This window comes from Lepidochelys olivacea (genome assembly GCF_965140295.1).
Source record: "Lepidochelys olivacea isolate rLepOli2 genome assembly, chromosome: 8".
In the NCBI taxonomy this organism is placed as follows: Eukaryota; Metazoa; Chordata; order Testudines; family Cheloniidae; genus Lepidochelys; species Lepidochelys olivacea.
In genome coordinates this window covers 11400883-11417356 of record NC_140418.1, presented here as the reverse complement: position 1 = coordinate 11417356, position 16474 = coordinate 11400883, and the positions used below count along the sequence as shown (strand labels likewise).

General features: G+C 42.1%; 1 long non-coding RNA gene across 1 annotated transcript; it reads right to left on the bottom strand.

Annotated features, from left to right (window-relative positions):
- Positions 1-8485: 8485 nt before the first annotated feature.
- On the bottom strand, positions 8486-10869 carry LOC311525495. The gene is made up of 3 exons (XR_014712795.1): positions 10676-10869; positions 10101-10180; positions 8486-8971 (listed from the first exon to the last, which is right to left on the bottom strand). It is a non-coding gene; the product is annotated as an uncharacterized lncRNA (long non-coding RNA).
- Positions 10870-16474: the final 5605 nt, after the last annotated feature.

Genomic DNA, 16474 nt, shown 5'->3' with positions numbered 1-16474 from the left:
TAAAAATGAGAACACTTACGTACTTTCCATCTAAAACTGAACGCCATCAAACTTTGTCTGTTCAAGGAAGTAGGTTAGCTAACTAAATACATCTATTTAACTGCGGTGGTGGCAAGCACTGCCCTGGGACCACAATTAATAAAGCTCTCTCCCAACCTTGAAATCCTGATTACGCTGATGTCTATGACTTAACTTTACTTTGAACTCTGTTGGAAACTAAGCTTTTGGCAAATAGCACTTATCACAGAGGAACAGAACTCAGCATTAAATAAAGAGGCTTAAACAGGTTTCTTTTTTGCACAGTAACATAGGGAAATAGAAATGATTCATTAAATATGAAGTGACTTGGCTTTCATTCAGAATTTTACTTATGGTGGATGATAATTTAAAAAAAAAAGCCTTGAAGTGGTACAGTAAATGTTCAGATTGAAGTACGAGCATCGAGTCCATTTCAACAGTTTTAGTTTTTTAAATGGATTATGCAATTTGAATATGTTGTTCGTATTTATGTATATTGGAATGTACACCTGGGCTGAGTGAACCTACTAATATGAGGATTTAAATTAAATAACCTTCCTGCAGAGCGAGCTGTTCTCATTCAATATTTTTTGCTCTTCGGTTTCCCTAGATTTGCCAATTTAGGCCCCGATTCAGCATGTGCTTCAGGGCTTTGCTGAATGGAGATGGATTTGAGGATGTGTTTGAGTACTGTGCAGAATCTGGGACTTTACTGAGAATCAGAGGGAAAAAATAAACATGAAAAATAAGGAAGCAAGACACCCAAGCTTCTAAACCTGCTTGGCCTTCTAAAACTGTTTGCTAGCTAGTGTAGTTACTGTTAGTGTGTGGGCCAAGTTCTGCACTCATTGATATTGGTATAAATCCAGAGTAACTCCACTGAAGTTAAGGGAGTCACACCAGTGCAAATAAATTTCGTCCAAGATCTTTAACCAAGGGATCCTTCCCCCCATTCTATTACCTTCTCCTACATAATCTTGTAATAAAGCCTAGGGACTTGATACACATTCATGTTATGCATCCACTGGCATGGACACAAGGATTCTGAGTGTGGAAAGCCTGCCTGGAAAGTGTTCCCACAGATCATTTTGATGGCTACAGGCTGATACCGTAAATATAGGACTATGACTTGACTACAGGATCAAGCGGAAGGAGTGCTGCGCCGGAGAAAGTTCCTGTTAAATAGTTATACTTATCTTCCTAGCAGAGGGATCTGGAAAGTACTCACCTCAGTGGCTTTGGATCAGTCCCCAAGTAAATCTCATTTTGCATGAATGTGCATAGCCTTCCCTTTGAAGATCTTGTTTTCTTACAACAGCCTCATTAATTGTGTTATAGGTCAAGATGACAATGTCTCATTCCAACCAGCGGCCCAGCTAGCACCTGATGTTGTATAATAATAATGACTAGTGAATCTTAATCTACCTTTCACAATTCACTTTTATTAATATTTATATCTGGCAGATGTACCCCCATGGGACTCTTTCAATTGCTAAGTATTAGTACGCTCTGTACAGCTGATGTTTTATGCAGCATCTTTCAGGACACTCTGCTAAACAGCCTGCATATTATGTGCCGTTGTATTTTCAAGTGATTGTTAATGTTGCCATGTGGTGTGCTATAGAAGAATGTCTATTTCAGACATAATCATCTGGTAGCATAAAAAAAACCGGAACAAAATATAGTTTTAGAAATAAAGACTCCGATGGAGACGTAAGATTAAATGCTTAAGCAAAAGACAACTATGAGAGGTCAAGGTCAGCTATGGATACATTATTGAGCCCAGGTAGAATTTAAGAGATTGTCTGAGGCTATGGATTTTAAATGTGTGCCATTTTCCAGTTAGATGTATGTTTTTCACTTGATTAAAAAAACAAAAAAAAATGTCCACTGAGCTGTTAGGAGAATAAACATTCATTTAAATGATCTAATTGAGCCCTTATAATTGGGCTGAAGTCTGTTTATGACTAATTCATAATACTGCCTCTTTAGACAAATGATTAATTGGTAATTACTCTAAGAAAACAAATTAATCATTGTGTTTTGAAAACCATGATCCTCTGTCTACACAGTGAAGCAAGCCAATTGGCTCTGGTCTCTGATTTTCTTAATTTATTTCCATTTAAGACTCTGAGTTCCATTTATTTATTTGGGGAAGATCACCTCCTATATCAGGGTAACATTTTATGAGCTTCTGCAATAGGAAAAGTGACAAGCATATTCTCCTTATTTGACAAAAAATGTAAAAAACACCTTATAAGCATGGCTCTCATTTGTTCCTTTGGCTATGCTGCCGTTTAGAATTGTGCTCTCAAAGCCACACACATGAATTAGAATATTGCAGTTACACCAGTGTTATCCTGTATGTGCGGTGACTGTAATGAAGTCAGTAGGTGATCATGGAATATACAGTCTATTATTTGCCTGTGACCTGCTAATTTGTAAACACTGGAGCTGTATGCTCAGATTTTCAAAACGAGCTCACTAAATTGCACCTCCAAAATTTGTGCATGTGTGGGTGCCTCTGCAAAGGATAACTAGTGGTGTAAATGTGTATTCCCCTGCGATTAAATATTTCTGTGTGTGATGTGGTGGAGCTATTTCTGAAAATTTGGCAAATAATGTCCAGCTCAGGTGAGAATGATCTCATATGGGAATATGTGATAAGCATTTTATCTGCAAATACAGCCTGATTCAAAGATTGTTGTAGTGAACAGAAAGACTGCATTGACGACAGTAGGCACTGGATCAGACTCAAGCTGCTTACTAAAAAAAATTAATATTAAATCCAAACTAGCATTGTTTCCTTCCTTTCTGATTGTTCTAGGAACTATACAAGTGTAGGGCTTGAAGGAACCTTGAGAGGTCATCTGGTCTAGCCCCCGGTGCTGAGGCAGGACCAAATATACCTAGACCATCCCTGACAGGTGTTTGTCCAACCTATCCTTAAAAATCTCTAATGACAGAGATTCCATAACCTCCCTCGGAAGCTTATTCCAATGCATAACTATCCTTATAGTTAGATAGTTTTTTTCCTTATATCTAACCTACATCTCCCTTGCTGCTGATTAAGTCTATTCTTGTCCTACCTTCAGTGGACATGCAGGATGATTGATCCCTGTCCTCTTTATAACAGCGCTTAACATATTTGAAGACTCTTATCAGGTTCCCCTCAGTCGTCTTTTCTCAATATTACACATGCCCAGTTTTGTAAACCTGGGAAAAGGGAGGAAAAATGGAATCCAGTGAGGGAGGGGAGAAAGGAAGTGGAGTACAAGGGGAACTGCGTAGGAAGAGCTGTTGGAGGACAGGCAAGGAGACCCCAGAGGGGAGTTGCTGGCTAGCTGACATGCTGTCAGCAACTGTGCTGGCAATCCAGATAGCATACAGACAGTAATCCACTAGTGGCCGGGAGCAGAAGAAAACCTTAACTGTTAACAGTGGGGAGGAAGGAGAAATAAGGAGACCAAAGGGCAACCTGTGGGAAGAGAAGTGCAGTAGTCTTTTCTTAATACTAAACATGCCTCATTTTTAAAAAAACTTTTCCTTATAAGTCAGGTTTTCTCAACCTTTTATCATGTTTGTTACTCTCCTCTGAAATCTGTCCAATTTGTCCACATCTTTCTTGAAGTGTGGCACCCAAAACTGGACTCAGTACTCTAGCTGAGGCCTCACCAGTGCCGAGTAGAGTGGGACAATTATCTCCCGTATCTTACATACAACACTTCTGTTAATACACCCCAAAATGATATCAGCCTTTTTCACAGCTGCATCACATTGTTGGCTCATATTCCATTTCCACTATAACCCCCAGATCCTTTTCATCAATACTGCCAGTTATTGTCCATTTTGTATTTGTGCATTTGATTTTCCTCCCTAAGGGTAGTACTTTGCACTTGTCTTTATTGAATATTATCTTGATTCCAGACAAACCCTCCAATTTGTCAGTCATTTTGAACTCTAATCCTGACCTCCAAAGTGCTTGCAACCCCTCCTGGCTGGTGTCATCTGCAAATTTTATAAGCACATTCTCCACTCCATTATCTAAGTCATTAATGAAAGCGTAGACTAATATCAGACCCAGAAGAGACTGCTGCAGGACCCCACTGGATATGTCTTCCTAGTTTGATAGTGAACCTCTGATAATTACTCTGAGTATGATTTTTCAACTAATTGTGTACCTACCATATGCTAGTTTCATCTTGACCATATTCCACTAGTTTCCTTGTGAAAAATGTGTGTGGGACTGTCAAAAGCCTTACCAAATTCAAGATATATCATGTCTACTGCGTCCTCCTATTCACTAAGCCAGTAACCCTGTCAAAGGAGGAAATTAGATTGGTCTGGCATGATTTGGTCTTGATAACTCCATGTCGGCTATTAATTATCACCCTATTATCCTCTATGTGCTTACAAATTGATTGTTAATAATTTGGTCCAGTATCTTTCTGGGTATCTAGGTTAGGCTGACTGGTTATAATTCCCTGGGTCCTCTTTGTTCTCCTTTTTAAAGACAGGTACTATGTTTGCCTTCTCCAGACCTGTGGGGCTTCATCCATCATTACGAGTTATTGAAGATAATTGCTAATGGTTCTGAGATAATTTCTGCCAGTTTCTTAAGTACCCTAGCATGAATTTTCTCAGGCTGTGCTGACTTGAATGCATCTAATTTATCTAAATATTCACTAAGCTATTATTTCCCTGTTCTGGTATCTGTTCCTTTCCCCTTGTTAATATTAATTGGGTTAAGTTTCTGGGGTGGGATCCACAAAGATTCTTAGGTACCAAAGTCTGGAGTTTAGAGTAGACATCTAGGTCCCAGTTTTGGCTCCATTGCAATCCACAAAACTCCCATCAAACCCTGTATGCACCTAAACTCACTTTGTCCCTGAGTTTTCAGAGTGAAAAGTTCCCTTGGCACCCATGTTTCAGCCTGTGGGGCTGCACACTGCTATCTCCCTCTAGGCTCCTTCTGCCTCCCTCTCTTTGGGACAGAGAGAATGACTCTGTAGTCCAGGACTTCAGCCTGGGAGGTAGGAGATCCCAGGACCAGTCTCTCTTCTCCAATCACTCTTTCATTGTTTGTCCAGAGTGGAACAGCTTCAACAGGACAGACTGATGTATCATCCCCCATCAGAATATCACATAGTTAATGGTTAGAGCACTGATTCTGAGCAGTAGGAGACCCCCGCCCCATTCAAATCCTTTCTCCCCACCTCTGCCTGAGAGGGGGGAATTGAACCTGGGTCTCCCACATCATAGGGGAGTGCGCTAACCACTGGGCTATAGGTTATAAGATGAGCATTGCATCCACCTTTGCCCATATTGTGTGGAGAAAGACAGGCACCTAACTCATTCCCACAAGACACTCCTGAATAACCTAAGCCATCTGACTCCAGGCATCAGGTTCCTGTTTGTGGATTGCTAAACAGAGCAAGGAGCCTCCCTGAAATCTGGATTTAGGCACCTATTTCCAAGAGAGGGGTGGGGCTTAGCACCCCCTCCCCAGCAACATCTCCTACTGGCTAGCATAGGCAGTTCCCCGCCTACCCTGCTGGCTTTTGTGAATCGCTATTTAAGATTTCAGTGTCTCCCTATTCATTGTATTGGGAGCCTCGATGCCCAACTCAGACTTTGTGGAACGTAGTGTATTCCTGTGATTTTCTAGGCATCTAAAAGTTAAGCTCTGTGATGCTGAGCATCACAGGGCTTGAATCCCTTTGTGGATCACCACCCCAGTCACAATTAACCTTTTTTAGTGAAGACGGATGCAAAATAGTCATTGAATACCTCAGTGTTCTCAGCACCATCCATTATTAGCTCTCCATCCCTCCTCAGTAGTGGACCTACACTTGCCTTTGTCGGTCTCTTTCTCCTAACGTATTTATAGACCTTCTTATTGTCTTTTATGTCCCTTGCTGAATGTAACTGATTTTATACTGTAGCTTTTCTCATGTTGTCTCTATGTGCTTGTGATATTCTCTTGTGCTCATCCTTATCAATTTATCCAATAAGCTCCCCTGGAAAGGGCCCGACTGGGAAAGGAGTGGCTAATTACTAGAACAGCCTGGGCTGGGAAAAGCTAAGGAGCTAATTAGCCCATTCACTGCAAGAGTAGAAAAGCACAGGAGGGACAGAAGGAGAGAGACTCTGGGGGAGGCTAGCAGGGCCATAGAAAAAAGGAGCTCTCTGTATGGAGTGGTCTCTTCTGTCTAGCAAAAGGGGATGATTGTATGTCACTGTAAATATAATTATTGCTTGGGACTGTAGAGGGTGGTGGCTGATATAATAAATGACAGGTGTCAGAGCCCTTTGTGGGGGAAGACAGGAGCAGTGAAACTCACACTGACCCAGCTGTCTCCTGATCTAGAACAATGAAAACCCTCAATCTGGGTGGTAAAGCAATGATATAATAGTATCTGATGTTACAAAGGAAACTACCAGATTAGGTGAGATAGACTTGCTGGCTTCCATCATCCTGTAGTGATGATTCAAAACAGCTTTGTTTTTTTGAAACAGAACAAACAGGCTCACTGATGTGTTACAAATGAAGACTCAAGCCTGTTTTTAAGCTCTGAAACTCCAGGGAGCCCAGATGGTTGGCAGGTCACTTCCTGGAGGACAGTGAGGCTCTGCCATCAAGCATTTTTGTACTCTTTGTGTTCAGTTTTACATACCCTGTGATAATCCTGATGGGGTGCAGCTGTTTTTGAAATTCTGTTATGAAGATTAGACAGGAAAGGAAAATGCTGGACATTCCAAAGGAGTTAAAAGAAAAAAGGCAACAAACCCCACAACAATGAGCTGGCATCAAAAGGAACTGAGGTAGGAAGAAAATAACAAAACAGAAAATCTAAACAATTCTTCTTGAACAATCACTATAGTAATGTGGTGGGATAAGAAGGAATAGAAAACAGGATCATATTCCTTAAGGAGATTCAATAGACTCGAAAGGCACAGAAAACATTATTTAGGTGTACCACAAACAATAACAAAATCTAAAGCACAGAGTCTGGCTGTATGTTATATTAGCTGGCTGCAGCCCTGGAATGGGTGACAAAAGAACGGGTTGCAGCTCCTTGATTCTGGGGTTGGTTCTATGCCAGCCCTGGCCCTGCTGTAGATTAGAGCAGCCTAGCTGACTATGACCCCAAACAACTTTTATGCCAGCGGCAAAGAGCCGTAGCGCTGCAGCCATTTCCCCTCCTGATCCAATACACAACCCTTGCCCAACAATGCAACACGGTGCCTACACAGAAGCTGGGGAGATCTAGTGGTTTTTCCAGTCCATTTGTGCCACTAAGGGGCCAGATCAAAGTATAGAATCTTTATTGTCTGGAAAAGTGACTTGCAGTTACCACTCATCCAGTCTTCAGACAAACAATTTTAAATGTGTTGTCCAGGGTCTGCCCAAAGTAGGAAACATATTGTCTGCTTAAATAGACTGAATATTAGCAAACAGCTCATGTGTATCCCTAATAAAACAAGAAGTTAGCATTTCTATTTGTCATTACGTGTAATACACCAGTATGACTTAATTCCTTGATGTGAATTTTGTATGTTGTGTTCCAACGTTTTCATTGACCAGGAAGCAGTGACCAGCAATGTACGGAGTTTATTGAACTATTCCTGGGGAGGATTTGGGCATTGATTTGTTTTAAAAGCACAAATGGTTTCATGTGGAGGATATGTAGCTCAAAAGAAAGATAAGGACCATAGCATCAACACTAAGATTTTGGAAGGTTCTCAAATGAACACTAGCCAAGAACCACCATATTAGATGGTCTAGAAAGAGGGGAGCTTTGGCTTTTTCCCCAATCGCTTTATTCTAGGATGATATTTCATGACCTTATTCCCTCTGTTCGGTGACAGCTGTCGCAGTGCATTTCCTCTGTCTTCTCTGAGACCTTTTCCAGTGCAACTCTCTCAGATCGCCCCGTTAGAGAAACCAGCTATCAACAATCTTCCCTCAGCCCCACCCCACCTTAGAGCCAATGTAAAGTGTCATCTCCATCATACCTCTGAGCACTAGCATGATCATTCAAAAAGGTGTGATGCTAGGGTAGTTCACACAGACCCGTCAGGGATAGTGTCACTGCCTGCCCTATAACCCTGGGTGCTTCTGTGCTGGGCAGCTTTGGCTCAGAACCCTAACACCAGCAGCATGTTCACGGCACTGTAGCCTCACCCTGGCTTCTCCTTGCCGGAAGACACTAACAGCCCTTCCTGTCCCAAATCTCCCCCAAACCATCTCCCTGCTATGTTCAGTCCCTCTCACTGGACCCTCACAAAAGCTATTGACTTTGCTGCCTCCAACCAGATAGAATGCACCCCAGACGCTAGATTAGCTGTGAATTTTACCCTTTTGTTTAATATACAGCACTGAGATGATCTTGTAAAAGGATAACAAGTTTATTAACGGTAGAACCCAGGTTTAAATGATGCCAAGCAGAAGGAACAGGGATAGAAATGGTTACAAATAGATACAAGTACAAATATGCTTCTAAATCTAAAATCCAACTTAACAAACTAGAATCTTTTGTTCAAAGTAGTTTTCATTCTCACCATAGTCATTCTTCCAGCACAGCTGGCCAGTCTTCAGCCAGGATCCAACACAGAGAACAAAGCTCTCTGTTTCCTTGCCTCCTCAGGTGAAGGATAACCCAACATCTTTTTTCCAGGTCCATATATTCCCCCAAAATTCATTGTCCTGGTGTCAAGAGCCAGGAAGGTGTCCTGGGGGATTCAGTCTTCTGTCTCTTCTGGGAGTGGGAGGGGGTGACACCACCTTGATCAAAGCGCCCGCTCCTGGTGAGTTCTCATATGATGTTTCCTGCTGAAATTTTACAATGCAAATGCAGTCTTCCCCTCTGCCTGGGAGCTGATTGCTTTGCTTACTACTGGTGTATCCCCATTGTCCATGGCTCGCAAGGTAGACAGGGCATTCACAACCCTTTGTGTAAGAAAAACCTGGTTATCAACTTTTCCTGACCTGCTTAGTTTAAACACATTTTAGTCACATATTTCTAGCACATCTACATAGCTCTTTGTGTGTTAACTGTTCATACGTCATGCCAGACTACAAATGGTCAGTGAGTTACTGGTTTTCCAATGAGATATTACAAAACATCTTCTAAGTAATTATGACAACAGTGTGTGTGGGGGCGGGGAGGGGAGTGGGGTGCATTGAGCTTGTCAGGCAGCTGAGACTCAGTGCTACATACCAGGGAGCCCCTTGCTCTCTGACTTGTAGGGTCACAAAAGGATATTCCCATACCTGGGGATTCCATCTAGCAGAATGTGGCACTGTTGCAGAGCAGAGTGGTGGCTGTGATAGTCTGTATCAGCAAAAACAACGCGGAGTCCTTGTGGCACCTTAGAGACTAAGAAATGTATTTGGGCACAAGCTTTCATGGTCTAGAACTTCATCTTTTGTAGTGGTAATGAAAGTTATTTTTCCTCCCTTGGTATCCTATTGTTAACTGAATTGTCTTGTTAGACTGACCTCACACTTGGTAAGGCAACTCCCATCTTTTCATGTATTTATACCGGCTCCTGTATTTTCCACTCCATGCATCTGATGAAGTGAGTTCTAGCCCACGAAAGCTTATACCCAAATAAATGTGTTAGTCTCTAAGGTGCCACAAGGACGCCTCGTTGCTGTTGCAGAGCGGAGATGGAACAAAACGACAGACTTTTATCCCACCTGCCCAGAACTTTGGATAAATTGGAATTCCTCCAAATCCCCCTGTCTTTGGTTCTCCAAAGCTGAGGAGGCTTTTCAAAACCAAAACCAGGCCTCCTTTGTTGTTTTCTCTAGCAAAGCCCCTGAAAGGGAACACTCCTCCCTCTGACCCTTCTTCTCTGCCTCTTTCCAAGTGAAACGCCTTGATTGTGTAAACAAGAACTTTGAGTGTAGTTTTATTGACTGGATCCTCCATACCCTGTATGAATGTACTATATGCACAGAGCATTTTAGGTTGGAACTCTTAACCTTTCTCCTATTTCCCCTTCTCTACTTGAACCCAACTCCTCATATACCAGCAATAAACTGAAATTCATTCAGCTTTGGATTTACGCACCTGACTTATTCTTCCTGAAGGGTATAAGCAGAAATCCAGAGAAGTGGTGATTGAAATACAACATTGTTGTTTTTTTCATCCTGAAAAGATAATAGCATTTCCTTCTGTAATATTTTCACTGTCAAAAATAATGAGGGTTTAACAGCCTCTTGTGGCCATTTAAAACAAGTGCACCAATTGTGTCTGCTACCTGTCACCAGAATGCACACAAATTGGACATCGAATAATTGCACGCATATCAAGCCAAATGCTAAGAAGCACCGACCTCCCTGTTAGTCCTAGAGGTAGCCCATGCCAGAGACACAGACATGAGATATCTGAAGCCCTGTTCAATATGAATGCAGGATTAAAGCAAATCCAACAGCAACCAGGAGCAAAACCATGGAGAGATTTATAAGGAAGCAAAACATATTTTAAAATCATTGAAGAGTTTGCGAGGAGAGAAGGAGGAGGGGTATTTAATACTGAAATGAAATGGTTTTAAAAGCTACCGCAGAAATGACCTTAGCAGCTGAGTTACCATCAGTATAGGAAATCGGAGCGGAGATCAGAGAAGAAAAGAGAAAAATACTCACCTGCACTTGTTCTCAGAAGACAGTGTTCCCATAGGACCATATTCTTGGCTACATGTTCTTGTACATGGCAGTGAATGGAATTCTCAGGCAGGTGACATTTAAAAAAGAATTGCCTTAGTAGTGGGTGGGATGCGTCTAACTAGTGGTCCCTAACATCCTCAGCTATGAGACTAGATTAAAAATAACCTCCCATAATAGGCAAAACCCCTCAGTCAGTCGTCATTATCTGCACTGAAAGAGGGAAAAGAGCACAGAAAGAAGAGATGACACAGCATCACATGGAAGGAAAAAAGTCTTGGTTTTATTTTTCATTAGAGGAAGAAAATGCCTTTTACAATGGAAAATGGATGAATATCAAAGGCCAGAATTCTATTAAAGAAGTAAAACGACTCTTAACAGCTCCTAAAACATTAAATTCTAGAGAGGATCTGGTATGATATCAGTAAGCCAAAGCCTAATTTTATCTTGTAATGAGCCCCAACAATAAGTTAGAATCATAGAATATCAGGGTTGGAAGGGACCTCAGGAGGTCATCTAGTCCAACCCCTGCTCAAAGCAGGACCAATCCCCAACTAAATCAGCCAAAAGTTGCTTTTGTAAAGATCAGATAAGTAGCAAGGTTTACATGGCTGCTCTGCTTCCTGGAGAAGAAGAGCATGGCTGTTTCCACCCCGAATGAGCCTTATCAGGGTGTCCATAAGTCAATCCAACACTAAGATAACAACGAGGGATACAGTCAAATGATTATTACAATACAGTTCTGACTGACCTTCTGTGTTGGTGTCAGGCAAACAACCTACCAGACGGATATTCCTATAGCTGAGTTTGGCCATGTCAAACCAAAAGACCTTCACAAATCTAACAGCTGAAGAAGAGATTGTCCAGGACTTGTCTGAGTAAAACACTGACTGGTTTCAGCAGCTTTGCGACATATTGAGGGCTACTTGGTTAGAACAGAAAAAGGCCACTTATTCTTTATGGAATGTTATAAGGGCTGGATGAACTGCTAGAGCGTGGACGAAACTCAGCTGAGTAGGAACCATGTTAATATCCTATGTCACTGTGGATTTTTAATGAGGGTCCAGGGTGCTTACATTTAAAAATTCAATATATCATTCGGGACCCTTGTCACTCAGGGCTAGATTCACAAAGAGACTGTGGCAGGCAGAGTAAAACAAATATTTGAAACACTGCTGAGGGAGAAGGTCTCTCTGTGGGAGAAGGGGGAGAGAATCTTATCAACTCTATTTCTTTTATGAGCTGAGGAATACAAGTGTTCCGTCCTCCCTCCTAAAGTGTTTCTCCCCTGCTTCTGCACATTTCAGTGCCCACCTTTTCATCCATTCTGTGACCCATGTCCCATCCATGCTTCCTAGGCCAAATAACTTCCCCATCTACTCCAGCCCAAGAGTCCTTGTACATGGTTTCACACTCACACTGGACCCACAAGCGAGATTGAACTGCAGTGCCCCCTGCAGGATCAGGGAGGAGAGACATTTTAATGTCTTTTAAACAAAATGAAAGTTTTACAGCTGTGCTTCAAATAAATGATTCCCCTGGAGACACAAACAGCATTTCCAGCCAGAGCCCACGATCACTGAGGGCCCAACCCTGCTGGACTCACACTGGAATCATTCCCATTCACTTCAGTGCGGTGGAATCAAGTCCCCAGGGAAGCGATATGAACACACAGCACACATCCAGGGCCTGATCCCTTAAGGAGCTGAGTAGGGTTGTCAACTTTCTAATTGCACAAAACCGAACACCCTAGCCCCGCCCCTTCCCTGAGGCTCTGCCCCCTTCCCCAAGGCCCTGCCCCCACTCACTACATTCCCACTCCCTCAGTGGCTCGCTCTTCCCCCACCTTCACTCACTTTCACTGGGCTGGGGCAGGGGATTGGGGTGCGGAGAGGGCTCTAACTGGGGGTGTGGGATCCAGGGTGGGGCCAAAAATGAGGTGTTCAGGGTTTTGGAGGGAGCTCCAAGCTGGGGCATGGAGTTGGGGTGCGGGAGGGGGTGGAGCTGGGGATGAGGAGTTTGGGGTGCAGAAGGGGGCTCCAGGCTCGGGGGTGGGATCGAGGGATTCAGAGTGCAGGAGAGTGTTGTGGGTTGAGGCAGGGGTTTGGGAGGGTGTGCGGGCTCTGGTCTGGGAGTACTGGCTCAGGGCTGGGTCGGGGGTGGGGTGCTGGAGGGGGTGAGGTCTCTGGGTTGGGGTGCGGGCTCTGGGATGGGGCCGGGGATGAGTGGTTTGGGGTGCAGGGAGGGCTTGAAATGAAGGAACTGGAGGAAGTAGAAATGCTCACAATCATGGCAGTTTGCTGACAGATTAGTGATACTAAGGTTAGGAAGCTGGGTCATGGCTCTTAAATTCTTTCAGCAGATCTACTCTCTTTGATCAATCCATTACTTTCCATAAGTTTAATTAAACTATATGCAATATAGGTGACACCTATTTTAAAACAAAGAAATCCTTTCTTCTTACACCTGTCATATTACCCCTTGGCATAGAGAGCAGCAAAGCCTGTTCTGATACTTGCGCCTAGTGTGCACTATGGCTGATTACTGGAAATGCTAAATGCCATGATCTGTGGCAGGAGTGGCGGGTGATGCACACATGACTGACTGATAGGTATCTGAGTTTAGGGGGTCTAGGACTCGGCAGATCATTACTGTCAGTTCTGTTACACTGCTGCTGCTTGACAGACTCTCCATGTGATTCCTAGTATTAGTCGGTATTTTCAGGTGTTCATCAGTGAGGACACATATCAATTCTATAGACGTCACCCACACAACGAGAGAAAGGAGATGCTGTTGCTGATCTACATGCTTATTACCCCTTATTATGATAAAGATAGATGTAGAATTATAGATATAGTCGCAGTATGAATGAATCATATCTGCAATCCATAACCAACTTCTGCTGGGGCTAGCAGCTGAGTCCGGCGCAGGGTTGGAGCCACCAGCCAGGTCTTCCCCAATCCCGGCCCTTAGCCCACAGTGATTTATCTCTCTGCTAGCTGCCCCGGGCACCTGAAACATACTTCTGGGGAGGGTCGCATGATTGCTCTTGTGGCTTCTTTTTGTTTCCCCAACAGAAAGTCATTTTTCTGTGGAGAAGCAAAGGAATCTGCGGGGGACATAAATTCTGTGCATGCACAGTGGTGCACAATTCCCCCAGGAGTAGTACATGCTCTTTTGCATACATGTCAAACAAAGCACAGTTTGAAAATAGCCACATTTCCTCTTGAGTGTCTTCTTTGGATGAGATGTTAAAGTGAAATCCCTTCTGCCAATATCCAGTGGCTGTCCTGATAGAACTTAAAGATTCCAGGGGGTTATTAGATGGTAAGAGCAGGGGATAGCCCTGGTTTTCATGGCAGACAACTGCTCTTCCAATAAACAGATTCTGAAGTTCAAAGCTGTGTGTGAATTGTAGCTAAGCACATAATGGGTATTGTGTTTGCCTATGCGTCCATTGTAATAATCACTTTTCTAAACACCCAGAATATGAAAAAAAACACCATGAAAAATCCACCCCAGGACCTATTGTATTTGACATAAATGCTAAGGGATAACTTCTGCTGTCACACACACTGTGCAAACCTAATGGGAAGGGATAGGATGTGAGGGTAGAATCTGGCCCTTCTTAATTATACTGTATTAAAGTATTCAGATTTGATTCTAAAGTGATGCAATTGTACTGTATACAAGAAGGGTCTAATGTCTTTGGATTCTATATTAATTTCCTAACAGTGACATCCTTTCCTATTCCCTGCTGGACTTTACATATCAGCTGTAAAAACAAATCTTTGGATGTCTACACTAGGTGAATTTCTTTTTGCTTTTTGACCATTTGCATGGTTTAATAGAGCATCCGCAGCAGAAAGCACTAGTCAAATTCTCTCTGTGTCTGAGAACCACTCTATGCCCTATTCTTTGTACACATTACAATAATGGTTTTTACTGGCTGCATATTATTTCAAGGTAACTTGGCGTTTTGATATCACTTTTTTTAAAGCATCGCCACAAAACTATGCCAATAGGACTGATTCTGGTCTCACGTACACCACTGCAATTCTAATTACTTCAGTAGGGTTACTACTGAGATATACCACTATAAGTGAGAGCAGAATTGGGCCCAATATGTTAAATTGAATCAAAGAAAAAATCCAAACAATGACAATAATTGTTTTATGGACCAGGGAAAACACCATTTTTTTCAATCTCCTGTTTGTCTAGAAGGAAAATGAGGGAGAAATTCGAACAAGGAATAAAAGGAATACACAGAACGAAGGAGTAGAAGGACTAAAGTGATATTTTATACTCCTAGAGATAAGGAAAAATAATCATTGAAAATACTAAAAGAAATGGGAGTTCTTAGTATGTTGCTATTTATGATCAAAATGGCTAAAAACAGTGCCTTGTATAGATCCAGATAAACCATTGTATGCTGAAATAAAAGGATAAATGATTTGCTTTCTTTGATAGAAGGATTAAAAAGATTAATTCCACATGTGCATTTTTCCTTATAATTGTGTATATTGGATATAATTGTATATATAACAGCTGTGTTGTTTCACTAATAATGTGAGAATAAGTTAAACCTTTGCAAATTACACAGTAAGTAACCACTCACCAGACTTTTCTAATGAGTCATTTATCCCATTTCTGCAAGATGGCAGTGTCTGCCCAGACTTTATCCAACTATTTTAGACACTGTTTCAAATACTGGTTCTTCTACTCTGATTAGTATCTGTCAAATACTTTTTGGTACTAAAAATAAACAGCCTAATGGAAAAGATGCTCAATCACAAAGGGGTTTGCAAAGAAAAAAGAAAACACCCAAGTTATAAGAAGTCATAAGATATACACAGAAAGTATGTATTGTAGTTTCTAATGCTGATAAATACCACTTATGTCTTCAGGCTTGGCTATACTTGCGAGTTACAGTGCAATAAAGAAACAGGAATACTTGTGGCACCTTAGAGACTAACAAATTTATTAGAGCATAAGCTTTCGTGGGCTACAGCCCACTTCATTGGATGCATTAAATGGAACATATAGTAAGAAGATATTTATATACATACGGAGAAGGTGGAATTTGCCATACAAACTGTAAGAGGCTAAATTAATTAAGATGAGCTATTATCAGCAGGACAAAAAAAACTTTTGTAGTGATAATCAAGATGGCCCATTTAGACAGTTGACAAGAAGGTGTGAGGATACTTAACATGTGGAAATAGATTCAATATGTTTAATGACCCAGCCACTCCCAGTCTCTGTTCAAACCCAAGTTAATGGTATCTAGTTTGCATATTAATTCCAACTCAGCATTTTCTCCTTGGAGTCTGTTTTTGAAGCTTTTCTGTTGCAAATTGCCACCCTTAAGTCTTTTACTGAGTGGCCAGAGAGGTTGAAGTGTTCTCCTACCGGTTTTTGAATGCTGTGATTCCTGATGTCAGATTTGTGTCCATTTATTCTTTTACGTAGAGACTTTCCGGTTTGGCCAATGTACATGGCAGAGGGGCATTGCTGGCACATGATGGCATATATCACATTGGTGGATGTGCAGGTGAACGAGCCCTTGATGGCATGGCTAATGTGATTAGGTCCAGTGATGGTGTCACTTGAATAAATATATGGACAGAGCTGCCATTGGGCTTTGTTGCAAGGATACGTTCCTGGGTTAGTGTTTTTGTTGTGTGGTGTGTGGTTGCTGGTGAGTATTTGCTTCACGTTGGCGGGCTGTCTGTAAGCGAGGACTGGTCTGTCTCCCAAGATCTGTGAGCGTGAGGTATC